This window comes from Pinus tabuliformis, chromosome 7 (assembly GCF_031772625.1).
Source record: "Pinus tabuliformis cultivar Carrire ecotype Pingquan chromosome 7, CPIR1, whole genome shotgun sequence".
NCBI lineage: Eukaryota > Viridiplantae > Streptophyta > Pinopsida > Pinales > Pinaceae > Pinus > Pinus tabuliformis.
Genome location: NC_142293.1, coordinates 1,591,855,644 through 1,591,870,996, shown reverse-complemented (window position 1 = coordinate 1,591,870,996; position 15,353 = coordinate 1,591,855,644). Strand labels below are relative to the sequence as shown.

General features: G+C 39.1%; 1 pseudogene across 1 annotated transcript in view; it reads right to left on the bottom strand.

Annotated features, from left to right (window-relative positions):
• The window catches only part of LOC149254192 (homeobox-leucine zipper protein HAT14-like), a 52,707-nt pseudogene extending 38,188 nt beyond the window's left edge, over positions 1-14,519 (bottom strand). The window contains exon 1 of the transcript XR_016265485.1: positions 14,408-14,519. The product of XR_016265485.1 is annotated as a homeobox-leucine zipper protein HAT14-like (transcript). The remainder of the gene's footprint in view (positions 1-14,407) is intronic.
• Between the last annotated feature and the right edge of the window lie 834 nt (positions 14,520-15,353).

Here is a 15,353-nt window from a genome sequence, read left to right as displayed (position 1 = left end):
CCATACAATGCCTTCTTCAACCTGCAAACATGTGTTCTTCGATCTTTTGTTTTGAATCCTTGAGTTTGTTCCACATATACCTCTTCCTGTAACATGCCATGAAGAAATGCGGTCTTTACATCCATCTAATGATGAGTCCATCCCTATCTTGCAGCAAGGGAAACTATAGAAAGGATAGTTGTATGTCGAGCTACGAGAGAAAATATGTCATTATAATCTTCTCCCTCTTTCTGAGAGAAGCCTCGAGCCACGAATCTTGCTTTATATTTCTCAATGCTACCATCAATTCCATGTTTGATTTTAAATAACCATTTTGAAGTCACAACAACCTTCCCTTTCAGCCTAGGTACAAGATCCCATACATAATTTTTAATAATTGATTCATATTCTCCATCCATAGCATCCTTCCAAACTTGACCTTTTATAGCTTCTTGGAATGAGGACGGTTCGGCTTGAATCATAGTACTCATAGCAACAACATATCCCTGATACCTGCATCATTGTTTCCTTTCTCTTAATGATCTGCGAATGGAGATATTTCTTTCAATATCTTGTAACAATCATGAAGCCAAAGTGGTCTCTTCTTGGAGGGAGGATCACTTGGAGGAGGATCTAATGGATCCATAGGCTCTATGGGATCATCAACCATATCAGACTCAGGTGCAGACGGACCATCCAGAATATCCCAGTCATCATTCTCTTCCTTGGGAGGAGGAGGTGGAGGAAGATCTCTTGCTTTACCAAGAGCTACATCTTCATCAAATGTTATGTCCCTACTAATTTCAACCTTCCTCTGACCAGGAATATAAATTCTATATGCTTTAGAATTTTCATAATAACCCACAAATGTACCTTTTCTTCCAGTAGCTTCCAGTTTGTTCCTTTTGTCTTTCGGCACATGAAAATATATTGGGCATCCAAATACATGAAGATGGTTGATATCAAGCTTAGTGCCTGTGAATATTTCTTCAAGAGTGTTGTTTTCTAATGCTTGATGAGGCAACCTGTTATGAACATATACAATAGTAGATGTCACTTCAGCCCAAAGGAACATTGGCACCGTTTGATCATGTAGAATAGCAAGGGAAACTTATAATATAGATTTGTTATTTCTTTTGGCTAGACCATTATGTTCAGGAGTATATGGCACAATTGTTTCCTTCTTGATTCTATCTTTCTTGCAAAATGCTATGAATTCTTTTGACATGTATTCTCCTCCATTATCAGACCTGAAGACTTTGATTCTCTTTCCTGATTGATTTTCGATCAAGGCTTTGAATTCCTTGAATGTTTCAAAGGCTTCATCCTTGTGCTTAAGATAATATATCCATGTCTTTCTTGAGAAGTCGTCGATAAAGGTAATGTAGTAAAGATGACCACCAACAGAATGTATAGGAATCATACCACAGATATCAGAATGAATGAGATGAAGGGTGTCACGAGTTTTGTTCTTACTAGAGGGAAATGGTCCCCTTGTTTTTTTTCCACTTACATAACTTGGGAAAACTCCATCATGATGAGCCTGATCATTGGGAATACCAGAGACCAATTTCTTTAGTTTCGGAAGTGCGTCATAATGAAGATGAGCCAGTCTGTGCTGCCATAATTTGCTCAAACGATTGGTATTATGAACCAATGCAAAGAGAGGTCTTCTAGTGATCCTATAGAGTCCTTCAAATCTCGATCCTAGTGTGAAGGCATCTCACATAGGTGAATCAATAGGCCAAGTTAGAAATTTACCTTTGATGAAGGAAACCCTCATCCATTTGTCTTCTAATGCATATACAAATACCAAATTCTTCATTAATCCTAGTACATACATGACATCATGCGGCAAAACTGATTCCCAGGAATTTAGCTAAAATTTTACGGACCCAAAACCTTTCACGGGATGAGTACAATTGTCTCCAAGAATGATCTTTAGCTTAGTCTCACTCTCTCCCAAATTAGAGAGGACTTCTTTATAACTAGAGAAATGATGAGTGGCCCCACTATCAACCAACCAACTGTCCCACAAATCCAATGGAGAAGAACTAGTAAGAGCATAAATGAGAATGTATTCAGATTTATTTACAGCATTACTTTCATACCTGGGAGCCTTTGACTTCTTTTGAGAAGGGCAATGTTCTTCAAGATCACTTAAGGAGTCTCTTCTTCTTCTTTCGAATCTTATATCATAGTTCTTCCTTTGATAGTCTTTTCTTATTTTGTCATTATAGTTGCTTCTAGTGTTGTAGTGATGTCTTTTGTTCTTCTCAGGACAGTCACGAGAAAAGTGACCTTCCTTATGACAATACAAACATTCAACCTGAGATAATGATTTGTTATTTATTCTTTTTGAGTTTTGATAAGGAGGCTTCCATGAAGAACCTCCTTTTGTCTTCTTCTTCTTGTCATGAGTGATATATGCAGCGGACTCTCCCTCTTCATGCTTTTGAATCCTTCCTCTTACTATCATCCTACATTCTTCTTGCGTGAGCTTCCCAACAATTTCGTAAAATTTCGGGAGGACATTGTTGTTGCTGATTGTAGTAATGAAGGTTTCACAAATGGGAGGGAGACCTCTAAGGGTCACAACTACAAGATTCCTATCCGGCACATTTTCTCCAACCCTCTGCAGTTTTCTCTAAGGCGAGAGATCCGAGTAATGTAGGATTGAACCGTTTCCCCTTTTTTCATCTTAGTTTCCTTGAGTTGATCTTTCAGAGTGATGATTTCATTCAAGTTGTTAACTTCATACATGTCAGCTATATTGTAATACATATCTTTAGTCTTTCTTAAATTCCCAACATAAGCAAGTAAATTATCTTGTAAATCATCAGCTATAATTTGCTTTGCTTTAGACTCACCTTTCTTGTACTTGTTCTTGAGAGAAGCAGAAGTGTTTTATGGAGGTTCGGGCATCCTTCCTTGAATGTATTCGAGCACATCATTATTGTCAGCTATGATCTCCAATATGACTTTCCATGCAACAAAGTTCGATGCATCATCCAACTTTTCATGCTCCTTGAAGGTAGAGGACAACATCTTGATCTTGAATAGGTGATCTGATTTTTGAAGGAGAGGGCTTCAAAGCTTGTCTTATCTTGGCCTTGACTTTCACCTTATCTCTGGTACCATGTTAAATTTTCAGAATGTTCAATGTTGTATCAGTTACTTTAGCCCAATTTATCTTTTCATAAAAAATGCATCCAATTATTAGTAGTATAATCAATCACAAACATAATTAAATAAAGAACAATATATGCAATGATAAAGAAGACATCAACACAACCATAAGAGACATCAATTGGTCCAAGACTGGAGGAAAACCCCACTAGGGGGAAACCCTTTCAAATCTTCTTCTATAGTAGATCGTCATAAAAATATTTGGCAGAGAGTACAATGAGCCCAATACATATAGTTTGCAGCAGACAATAATAAATCAGATCTACATATCTGTTATAACAGCAGAGAAACTAATCTACCATATCACTGAAGCCAATTGATGTCAAGATTTCAAAACCCTAGATCTGAATTGGGTCGCCCTCATCAACATTGTCTGTGAGCGAATGAAGCTTCTAGGTCATCCTCATGAATATAGTGTGCGAGCGATTATAACTGTAGATTCTCACCCAAGAGGTCTTTGTGTGCGCAACTCTGGCACTGAACTGCAAAGACCCAAAGTTGCTCCCTTATCGAGTTGTGCAAGAGACCAGAGAGCCAAAGTTGCACCCTGGCTGAGCTGTACGACTGACTGTTACGACAAGGTCGCTCCTAGGGCCACCTGGTGCGAGCGACCAAGGACTGGATTCTTTCGATCTGCCTCTAAACCCAGAGTCACTCTCTCTGAACTGTCTTTGAGCGACTAGAGAGCCAAAGTCGCTCTCTTGCCTACTTTGTGCCTATGACTAAGGACAAAAAACTTCATTTCTATGCCTGTGACCGAGGACAAAAAAATTCAGTTCTATGCCAGCAACCAAGATCCAAAAAACCCTAACCCAGAGCAAACCTTTCGCCTATAATTTCAAACCTTGTGTGAACTCCTTCTGACGTATCTGTGCAAGCCAAAACAAAATAGAAGAATAGAAAGATGATGATAATGTTTTCAAATGAACTTGAGGTCGCTTCCTTTTGTAGGTTTTCATGAGGGTTAACTTGGGGTTAATATTGACCCAAGCAGTTACTCATGTGGTTAGGGCCGACCCATTCCATAATGTATGCATGAATAAAATAATTCAAAACTTAATTTCTATTTAACCGAATTAGGTGATCTTTAGGTCGTTTTTGGTCCTCTCGAAAAGAGGAATTTAATGAACATATTATCTTGATCATTTGAGTTATCCAATGTGGAATTTGACCCTAGTTGCAAAAATTAACAACTAGAAACTGAGAAAATACTAGCACACACACACACACACACACACACACACATAAATTTGACACCGTTCTTTTTGGACAAATGTCCCCAGAAAAACCCAACTTGAGAAAATCGGTGCAGCAGTGAGGGTTTTTATTATTATGCAGTAGTGAAAATATGAGTACGATCTATGGATGCCCGACTGGATATCCAAACAACAAGAAAATATGGGCAAAAATTATTTTAAGGGAATTACCCTTCTTCCACAAACAACCCTGACACAACTTCCTCCAGAAAACTCAGCCTCTTGGACCCTTTGCGTCAGCCTCTGCGCTGCTCTTTGCAGACCCTATGATGTCAAGCCTCTGAACTACCTCTGATGAAGTTGTTCTACCTGTATTTGCTAAGTAAATCACCTCTCCAACACTTTTGACCCTTTGCCCGGCCTCTGTAACTAAGAACGAATTTCTCTCTAGCTAAATTGAACTACCTGTTAGTACCGGTATCTTCATCCCTTCGTCAGAGATCAAATCCTCTTGTTGCATTGCATATTAGGTGTCCCGCTCAGTCAGCTGCATTCCATTAGGCGCATGGACCATCTGACGGTAGTGGCTTCTCCTACAGTTTCCCTCATGTTATTTACCTGCTGGTTCTTGTTTTTTCATAATAAATTGTACACAGCCACCTTTTTGTCTTAAAGATTGCAGAAGTCTTTACTAGGGTTTCGTTGTCATTTTGGTCTAGGGTTTCATTAGGGTTTCGTCAAAAATGGTTTCAAAAGGTCCAATAACAATAAGCAGGTGCATGAGGAGTTTCCAGTACCAATAAAATTCATAATCAATTGCTCATAAATGTATTTTTCCTCAAAACTCTGTTTTGAGGAAAAACAGAGTATTCTAGGTTTTTATTGTGTTAATTCATGTATTTTCAGTTCTCTTGAATGTAAATCAGCTCAGAGGCAACCCTGGTCTCCTTCCCAAGCTTCAGCTACTCCATCCTCTGCAAGGCAAACAAAAAATCAAGTCATTTAGTTCATCAAAGGCACAAAGAAAATAAACTGCCCAAAAAACAAAGTTGAAGAAGTAAAGTTACAATGCAAACATTATAAAAGCAGGTTTCATGAATAAAAAATTAAAATCTCTTGTATATAAAACATTTTTCACAATTCAAAAGCTCATTGGCATTCCAAGAAGAAATATTGAGCAAAGTGAAGGCAGTGTTGGAAAAGGGAGAGAAAATCGCAGCAAAGGCACTCAGTTTTTGAGGTGCGGCGCACTAGGTGAGTGGCGCAGCGCATTGGGTTTGTGGCGTGGCACATAGAGCTTCCAAGCCCTATTTCATTAATAGCTCCCTCAAATTGCCAAAATTGCTCAAACCTTCTATTGTGCAAGTAAGCCAAGCTCTTTTCCTTGCTAGTGAAGGAGTTTTTCTCAAAGTTTATGGTGGTTGTGTAAAAGAAAATCTAAACCCTAATATCTTGCAATTTATTAAAAGCTATTGCCTAAGGTTTTGTACTTGTCATTTCGCTGCCTTCTACCACTCCCTCACTTTTCACTCCTCCATTTATTTTCTCAGCTTATCCACCCATTCCCTAACTCCCATATTCAGTCATACCTATCCCCAATTCCCATTTTCCCAAATCCCTAGTCCTAACTATCCCAAACCCTAATTATTGTCCCAAGAGCTTCATATCACCATTCAGCTGATTGTACCATCATTCAGAGGGTTGTCATCATCATGTCAGGTTCCAATGGGTCATTTTACACCTTGTTCATGCTTCAGTTGTGCCTAGGTAAGGTTCATTTCCCTCTCCTAGGGTTTTGAAGCTAATTTCTCTTGGATGGTCAAATCATCAGCAAAACTTGTATCCTGATGTTCATACACCTTCCCCTATACTTAATGTACCTTATTAAACACTTCCCATCACTGAGATCCCCCAAATTCCTCATTTTTCCACAAACCCTAGTTTCTTGCTACAACTTGATAATTTTCTAGGTTGGGCCTGTGTTTAGCCCTTTTGGACCCCTTCCCCTCACTCAATCTTTGAAATTCCACTTTCCCCTGCTTCCTAACATCCCTCCCTACTTAAAAAAATTTTCTCAAGAATTTATAAGCCCCTTATCCCCTTCATTTCGCTTCATTTCGACAAATCCCTTGTTCCACACATCGAGATAAGTTTTACTCCAATGATGTTTTTGAGCAAGAAAAGATGAATTTGGAAAAACTGAGAGAGGTTTTTGTCCAAAATAGGCCAAGGAAGAAAAACCTTCTTCACTGTTTACACAGGTGTCATGGTTTTAGAGAAATGTCAAAAATACAGTTGCCTCAGGAGAACTAATGCACCTCTGAAGTGACCTTGGGAAAATCAAGTTTTCTCCTAGCTTGGTTGTCCAAATTACTTGCTTGATGAGACAAATGTTAACTAGACACAAATATATTTCTAATTAGCTATAATGAGCTCAATTTGAGGTTGATTAAGACCTTCAAAAGTTGACGGCAACAGCACTCTGCCTTTAGGCAGCCTCATTTTGCACATTTTGACCAGTCTTGGGAGATTTGATTTTTGACAGGGAAAATAAACTCCAAATTGAAAAATTCAAGTTGGGTTGTAAATTAGACTCAATAATATTTCCAAAGAGCTATTGTGCACCCAATTTGGACACCGGAAAGGCCCTAAAAACAGGTCTGCAAAAAGGCACTACGCACAGAAATTTTTAACACAGGGTTTTCTGCCCTATGCGCCGCGCCACGTGGCGCTCGCTTTTGATAGGGGCATCCAAATCACAAAAAATCAGCATTTTAGGATTTTTTTATGAAAACTTATGCTTTCCTACCTATGGCCAAGAAATTTTGGCAGGTTTTGAGCCCTCTAAAAGGTCAAAAACACTCAAAAAATGACCTCACTGCCCCTATTTTGACACACATGAAGCAGTGTTGGGAGAATGGACTTTTGGAGGGGAAAATGGAGGCCAAATTGAAAAATTCCACTTTTTTTTGGAAATTATACAGGTAGACCTTTCCAACAAGCACACCTGGAGCTCATTTGGACACCGGGAAGGCCTCCAAAAGTGGGTCCAAACAGGCGCGACGCATAGAGAATCAGGCGCGGTGCATAGAGGAAAAATTGCCAGTTTGACCAAGTTTTGCTCTGTTTTTCGCCCAGCTTTGCCTAGTTTGACTTTTTTACTTTCCTAATGGAAAATTTATGATGTAATTTGATGTATATTGATGGATCATGATGTAAATATGTTGGATTTTCACTTGTAGAGGTAGATTCATCAGTTTAGAGGTTGTTTGAAACTGAATGAATCAGTTCCCTTGTTTCTAGAGGCATGCTGTTATGTTGCCTATTTTCTAGTTCTTAGTTTAGAATTAGTTGTATCAGCTCCTAAACATGTGAGCTCAACCCATAGAGGCAAGGATGAGCTATGTTTGTCTATATTATGTTGTTTTTAAGTCATTAGCATGGTTGGACTCTTGAGAAAGCATTGAGCTTCATTGTACACTCATATTTTCATTTTGGCTAAGGAATTGAGACCAGGATTTGCAGCACTCTTTGGGATTCATGTGGCAATTTGTCTTGGTACAGTGCTTCTCTTTGTAATTGTGAATTTGTTTATGTGATTGTATGCCATTATCTATCTAATTTCTTCTGAACTAAACAAACAAGAGTGTAAGTAGAATCCATTGAAAGTGTAGTGCTTTACTTGAAGTTTTCTTTAGTTATTTGATGTTTTCAGCTGTTTGGGGAGGATCCATGATTTCCCTTGCCCTCTTCAACACCTCACCTATATATTCCTTCCATCTCACTAAAATTTCAGTGCCAAAACGATTGCCTACCTTGCCCCATTGAGATCTCTGCAGAACTGAGCCTCAATCCCGCGACCCTAAAATGTGCCTTTCCCTCTGAGCCAGCAAAACTCCATTTTATCAAATCAAATCTTTTGCACTTATACCTGGCCTAAAATCAGAAGACATTTCAGTCATCTCAAACCCCATAGATCATCATTTGTTTAGATTGACCCGGAGAGAGCCCTCTCCTGACCTGGTAGGGCTAGCTACCAGGCTGAGCATGGTTTGATGTTGGCCCTAGATCCTACCTTTTCAGCCTGAGATAAATCTAGGCTCTAACGCTACCCTCTGAAGTTGATTGCACAGACCTTTGCATTGCCTCACTGGGAATAACTCGGCCACTTGTTGTTGCCTCTTCGGATCTGGAATTTTTTTCCTCTGAATCACTGTCCCTACCCCTCACTCACTACTTCAATCTTGGGCTCTTTGAAAACTGACTACTACTACTCTAGAAATCAATTTTCCAAGGAAATTGAACTTCTGGTCTTCTGATGTGTCTTCTCCAAGTGCCCATCGACTTTCTCTCGTAATCCTTTGTTGGATCTCCAACGACCAAGATTTAAACTTAATCAATGGCTATGATCATCTTGAAGTCGATCTGTGTGAGTTTCTATACTATTCTCACCTTGACTTAATTAATTATGATTAATTAGCCATATTCCCTAAGTTTCAAACTTAGGAAATATTAAAAAATCAGCTAATTATCTAATAAATTCATATCTAGGTGAAATTTTCATAAATGATTTAAAGGTCTTGAGATCTCATGTATTATAGCCTCTCCACCAAATTTCATGGCTATAACACATCTGATGTTACAAAAATAACAAATCTCTCTTTAAGCCAATCACCCCATGCCAAGCATGAATGTGGGATTTCATGGGATAAACCAAACAAAACCAAACCAAGGCTTCTAGAGGCAAAACCACCTCAACCCTCAACCAGTGATTCCACCTCACGGTCAGACATCACTAAATCTAACCATATCGGTCTCTGCCCAAGCTGTCCAGGGCTTTAGGAACTAGTAAGTCAACCCACAACCTTCCAGGGCTCTAAAGTGTTTGTCCAACTCGTCTCCAGGGACTAGTAACTCAACCCACCAAGGGCTCCAGATCGTTTGTCCCAACCTAGGCTCCAGTACTAGAAACTTAACCCAAGATATTCTGGGGCTTCTAGAGCGTTTGTTCAAACCCACAACCCTAAGGAATTATGAGCACTAATCATTAAACAATTAAGTGGAAAACCCCACAATACCATGAGTATCCAGGAAATGGAAAGGAAAGGCTAAAACCAATGTTAGTCCAAGCAATCCTTCATGCCAATGACAACACATAACCAGAAACCACATGCATATACCATGCATCCATAAATCAACAAGGAAATCACACATGCAACCTTTTACCTACAAAGCAATCCAGTTGTAGTTTTGATCCACCTGTTCCCTTGCGCTTTCCTACTTTCCTTTGCCTTCTTTCTCCAAATCCAACTGAATACTAGAGTACTCCAAGCATGCTCCATGAATGCGCTAAGTGTGCAAGAGTATGAGAGAATGAGAGAATGGAAGAGAGCTCAATCCAAAACTGTCAAAAAAGGCTAGCAATTGATCTCTAGATGTTTTTTTTATCATTGAGGCCTCTATTTTCTTCATTTTTCCTTCAATTTCCTCTTCATGCAAATTTGTGACTTTTCACTTTCCTTTTCTCCTATTTTCCTTTATTTCATAAATAAAATGTCAATTATTGTAGAAATTTGGTCATAGAATTTCAACTACTCAAGAAATTTAATATAAATCAACAGACACAATTCTACTCTACTGTCGTGTGGAAATTAATTCACAATTTAGAACAACATTCACAAACATGCATCAATCACATTCACAAGTACACAGATTTATCTAGGGGAAACCAATTAGTAAAAATCCCTTAAGCTTTCTTGCATTAACCAGATCAATAGAGAATGTATTACAATTGATAGCTCGCTTTGAGCTCAACCTGCAAGTGAATAACCTATCTCTCTACTCAATGAGAATCTCTGGCCCAGATTTTCTCAATTTTTGCCTCGACTTGAGCCCCTTGTTTCCTTCCGCAAATCTTGAGGAACTAGGCTCCTATTTCTTAGGAATTTTCCTCCAATTGATTGCGCAATTCCCAAGGTTGATACTCTGATTGCATGCAACACTTGTACACTCAAGAGTAATCTAACACTAATGTTACACTGCCTTGGAATCTCCAACACAGCTGGGGGACTCAAATTCTCTACATGCACTAGCTATTTTTGGTTTATTGATTATTTAACTGGATGATCACTGAGTTACACTGTTGTCCCACTCCACAACTAACCTCTAACTAGTTCTATCAATAGTTAGAACTATTTTAACTTAATACAACTGGAAATAATTGAATTGGATTGCTACAAATTAGCAATCGCACATGCATAACTAATCTCCAAGCCCCCTAACTTGAATTTACTCAGCTAACTGAGTGACAAGAGCCATGCCACCTTAGTTAACTACCTCCAAGTTGTCTTTTGATGTGGAAATTCAAATTTTCTCAATTTGACCAAGGCAAAGTCAAATTGAGACTTTCTTGCTACACTTCTTAACACTCCCTCTTAGCAAGAAAGGGGTTTTCAATCGCCCTATCTTGCACACCTGAAATTCAAACTTCCCTCTTGAAAAATCCTTTGTCAAGATGTCAACATCTCGTTCCTCTATTAGAATGTATTATAGCAACATTATCTGCCACTGCACACAGTCCTATAAATGATGATACTAAATATCTATATGCTTGGACAAATCGTGAAAAACCAGATTCTTAGAGAGCTTAATGCAACTCTTATTATCATAATATATCATAGTTGGATCCATCTCCCAACCAAATAGTCCCACAAGTATCTTTCTCATCCAGATCGTTTGACATGCTGCTTGAATTGTTGCCATGTATTCAGCTTCTGTCGAGCTAAGTGCCACAAATCTCTGCTTCTTGCTGTACTAGGAAATTGCCACGAACCCAACACTGAAAATTCCACTTGATGTATTCTTTCGGTCGAATGGACTCCTTTCCCAATCTGCATCTGTGAAGCCACATAACTTCACTCCCTTTGTCCGTCTGTACCGTAATCCATACTGGGTAGTGCCTCTGAGGTATCATAAAACATGTTTAGTTTCCTTCCAATACAATTTCGTCAGCCTAACCATAGCTTGGTTTAGCTAGTTGACTGCATAACACATATCTAGTCGTGTATTCAAAAGATATGTCAGTGAACCCACTAGTTGTCGGTAAATGGTAGCATCAACCTCTTCACTTGAAGTGGCATTCTCCTTCCTCCAGTTGGTCGCTAGAAGTGTCTCCATGGGATTACAACTCTCTATGTGAAATATCTATAGTATCTCGGCAGCATACTTGCCTTGAGACACAAACAATTCCCCATCACCTTGCCATACTTCCAGCCCGAGGAAGTAGTGCATGAGACCCATGTCTTTCATCTCAAATTCCCTTCCAAAGCCCTCCTTGCAAGAGCTAATTAGTTGCTCATCACTTGTCAATATTAAACCCGTTGAAGAATCTAGGGCAAAGTGGTGTGGTGTGATTCTTCGTTACTTGATAACAATTTGTGGAGTCTTTTTACTTTTTTTGTTAACTTAATATTCTTCTTCTTATTATTAATGCATATGTGTATACTTCATCAAACTGCTACCAAAACATAAAAACAAGAACACGAGATGTTGCCTCTCTGCCAAGGCCAAAACCTCTCTTCTCTTGAGAGGAAAACCCTTTAGTGATTTTCTCTTATTGAAGCTTCTATTTATCAATTCCAAACCCTAGACCCTTGACAAAGAGATCCTCAAAGCACAAGTCAAGTCTTCACTCCTTTCTGCACCATATACCCCAGCACTTCTTCTGGCACTTCGTTCTTCTACTTCTTAGTAGGCTCTCTTATACTAGTTCTAGAAGAGACACTAATATTTGATCCTTAGTGATATCTTTCACCAAGAGTATACGTTCTTTCTCTTGACGCAATCGAGCTTCTTCTTGATGTATAGTGTAGACTTCATATAGTGGTACTGCAGCCCTACCTTCTTGCACATGTGGGAGGTCTCCTTTAAGCTTTTGGCTCCTTTTTCCTTCACTAGAGAGACCCTCTTCTTCGCTTGAGTATGGGGCCTAATAGGCCTAAGTCACTAGCCCAAATAAATAATAATATATAATTTTGATCTCACTGTCGTTATAGCCGCAGAATGTCCTTCATTTCCTCACACGTGTGTCTATGTATACCCTACCTCAATCTTCGTTGTTCTTCCTCCTTACTTTGTTGCCCTAGTTTTGAAGCCCCGAAAATCGGGTCTACAATAAGGGGGATAACCACCCGGTCTGAACCTTAAAAGCAGCTTCTTTTCCGTTTGGGATAGTGGCTCCGACTGGGGATAACGGGACCAGTTTCACAATTTGTTTGTGATGATGCTAAGGGATGATGTTTTCTTTTCTAAAAGTTTCTACAGAGAATGCTTTTAATTTAAATCTAATCTAACACATGCAATTTTATTCTAATGAACGGAAACATCTAATTCTAAATACTATCCCGGGATTTAACTCTTCACTTATGCGATCTAAAATAGTTTCCAACAACAATCAGTAATAAAGATTATTCAATTGCTACGAGAAAAGAATCCATTAAAAGTAAATTGTTTCGTATAACAAATTAGCCAAAACAATTATGATAAGCATATCGCATAATAAGTTATTCATACACTCAGCATAAAAAGAATAGTTACCACCGTACAAAAGTGCCAAGAGATAAAAGTACCATTGATAATAAGTCCTACTCATGAGCTTCAGCAATATAGATTTATCTTCTCATAATTCAATATCTACTAAGAGTACAAAAGTGCATTTCAGTAGCAGACATTAAACACAGATATAAATAAATCTCGTTCCATTCATTTATCAAAAACCTCCTCAGAGGGTGCAGAAGTGCATGTTCTGAAGAATTGTTTTTTGACAAATTTCTGGACCCTTCTCTAAATACATGAGAGGGGTTTAAATACTACTAACTAAAGACTAAAAATAGTTATTACAAAAATATAGGAGGAGGTTTAAATGACCATCCTCATCTAAAGCAAAAATAAAATGAAAATAAAACTGAAACTGTATCTAAAGATCAACTATGCATTTGTTCTCTTAAGTCGCAAGCATCCAGCATCAGCTTCAGGAGTGTCGGTTGGCCGATCTCCGATTTTAATTATCCTACAAAAATGGAATCAGCAAGCGTTGTCGCTATCTTCTCGGCATAATTTGTAAGGCACTTCAGAGTCATACACTGACTGTGTGGTTTCACCAAATATTGCCAGTAAGTGTCCCAATTTAACTTAGTTAACTTTTTGATTGACTCTGCCTTTTCTTCAGCTTTCTGTCTCCAACTTGTTTGCAGTTGCTGCATTTTTGGGAGAAATCCTGGAGTGGTTTCCGATATCAAGTTGGCTCTGTGCAGATTTTCATTGACACAGTCAATGACATTGCTTGCTGTTGTCGCTGCTTCTTCCACTGCCTATTCTGCTTTCTTGATCTGTGCATCCCATTTATTAAACAACATTTCTTTGTGGGATTCATTGATCTTGGGCAACCCTACTTTCTTGTCTTCCTCTGGTTCCTGCCAATTCAAATAGTCAATTTTTTTTTATCAATTAAATCATAATCAAGTCACAAATCTACGACTTGACTTGTGATTTTGTCGCTCATTTCGCAGTGAGAGTTCCATTGCGATATTCTTTGGCAAAGTGTTTCCTGCAATTGCAAGAGCTGGTCATTCGGGGCAAGGGCTTCTGTGACAAATTCTGTGACTTTAGGATCCTCTTTGTGGCCTGTAATTGTTGTTATTTTTCGGCCAAACTGCTTTCATAACCCAGCTACATTTGCTAGAAGTCCTGTTGTAACTTTACCAAGTTTTCTTCCACTTCCTGGCTAACACTGGCCTGCTGTAACTGTTGCTGCAAAAATAAGATTTTATCCTCTTTATCTTTAAGCAATAGTTGAACTTCGGATGCTTTGTCAATAGTAGCATAAGCATAAGCTCCTGCGATTTGGGACAATCTAGTCAGGTTCTCTATCAGATCAATGGTAGGGTCTTGCCAAAGGACATCCAGCGGCTCTGCTTCAGGTGAGAGCATGCTGTCTAGTTTTCGCTTCTTTCTCTGTCTCCTGACCACGGCTTTGTGCTACAGACTGTAAAACACATCTAGAGGAGGGATTTCCTCTATCTTTAATATAATTTCAGATGATGGAGCTATGGGAATCTGCTCAGTTTCTGGAGCATTGACAACTGTTTCAATCACCATTTCTGTGATTGTCTATGCTGGATTCCTTGGTGTCTCCACGTTTTTCTCCCCTGTGTTGATCAATTCATTAAAGTTATCCCATTATTTCTCCAGCTTTGTTCTTAATGACTTTGTTGGTTGGATGAGGGGAGCGGGAATATCCACCTGTTTTGGTGGCAACACTTGCTGCTCAAGATTCTCCTTGCATTGGGCAGTATCCCTGACTGATCCTTCACTCTTATTGTGATCGCTCTCTGACCGTCTAGACCTTTTTGGCGATTCTCTTTCAGACTTAGATTTAGACTTGTCTTGCCCCGAGCTTCCACTCATACTAATGCTAGGAGTGGGCTCCCTTATTGGTTCTATGCACAATTTGTCCAAGGGGAGATTTGTTAATCTTCGTTCTCTGTAGAGTTTAAACTCTTGGAATTCTATTGGGCCAAACTGGATTTGGGCCAGGTGTAAGATGTCTCTGAGTGTGCTTTTCTGCTGGAAAACGTCGTCGAAGAGATCATCTTCCTTAGTGAATACCTTTATTTTAACTGCCGTGGTAAAATTCTTTATCACATCAAAGGGATCAAACTGTCTCCCTGGGAACTTAAGCAATTGTAGACTCAACATGTTGTCTACTTCGTTGAAAGCGTGACCTAGATCAAACAATGCAAAAGCCCCATAGACCACAGGGAACGACCAGATTGCCTTTTTCTTGTCCCTAAGTTCTCTGCTCATTCCTCCAACCCCGCAGGTTCGGTAGGGTATTTCCTGGGCCATAAACTTGTCAAGAACATACAAGGGAAGTACATGAGGAGAGCCAATGCTTCCGAATACTCTGATATAAGTGAAAAATTCTTCTTT